The sequence below is a fragment of the Trichechus manatus genome, unplaced genomic scaffold, assembly GCF_000243295.1.
Source record: "Trichechus manatus latirostris isolate Lorelei unplaced genomic scaffold, TriManLat1.0 scaffold00002, whole genome shotgun sequence".
Taxonomy (NCBI): Eukaryota; Metazoa; Chordata; class Mammalia; order Sirenia; family Trichechidae; genus Trichechus; species Trichechus manatus.
The window spans coordinates 4236946-4237965 of NW_004443938.1; the positions used below are offsets into that span (position 1 = coordinate 4236946).

General features: G+C 55.7%; 1 protein-coding gene across 1 annotated transcript in view; it reads left to right on the forward strand.

Annotated features, from left to right (window-relative positions):
• Positions 1-1020, forward strand: part of RPS6KA2 (ribosomal protein S6 kinase A2) — a 232142-nt gene that overhangs the window by 159452 nt on the left and 71670 nt on the right. The gene's annotated exons all lie outside the window — the stretch shown is intronic.

Genomic DNA, 1020 nt, shown 5'->3' on the forward strand with positions numbered 1-1020 from the left:
TGGGGTCCCTCGGCTCGTGGTGAGATTCCTCCTGGTCCTGGGGTCCCTCGGCTCGTGGTGAGGCCCCTCCTGGTCCTGGGGTCCCTCGGCTCGTGCTGAGGCCCCTCCTGGTCCTGGGGTCCCTGCACTCGCGGTGAGGCACATTTCTGTTCTGGGGTCCCTCGGCTCATGGTGAGATGCCCTTTCTTATTCGGGGATTCCTCAGCTTATGGTGAGGTGCTCCTTCTCATTCTGGGGGTCCCTGCACTCATGGTGAGGCACCCCCTCCTGGTCCCAGGGTCCCTCAGCATGCTCATGATGAGATGTCCTTCTCATCTGCTCACGACGACTGTGGTCATTCCCAAAGCGGGCTTCCACACACCCAGTTCAGTCCAGAGATCCTGGAATGACTGGAAAAACACAATGTTTGAAAAACACAAATCAGACAAGAGACAGGCCTGCTTCCTAAGGCTGGGGCCTCCTGGCAGCCGCCACCTTTTGTCCGTTGCAAACTCTCGCCATTGGAAAAAAACAGTGGGGGCGGGGGGCCTGAAAAAAGCCCCTACCCTGCCAATAAGGAGACAGATATGCTCATAGCAGGCCTTTATTTTACTTCAGGCTGCTGGGTTCTAACGGGAATGTCGTAAAGGATGCGGTGGTCCACGGGAAAGAGACATAGTCATAAACGTAGTTGTAAAAATCAACACGAGCCACAGTATCCATGGAGTTAGACACGCCTACATCCATACCTGGAAACTGGAATCTTCCTAGATCGCGTTTTCGCGGACACAGCCTTTTCAAGCACCGCCTAGCCTGGGGTGCTCTATAGTCCTTCTGGAAATGGGGTTACCTTCCTTTCCCCAGTGGGAGAATCACCCTCCTCTCTGTGCCCTCAAGCTGCATCCACCTTCCAGCCAGTTACTTGGCACCTAGCCCCTCGGTGCTCGACATGCCCTGAGGACCCACGAGACCTCTGACACCGTGGAATCTGACATTCATGTGGTAACAGGGTCTTAGCGTGACATGCCCTGAGGACCCACG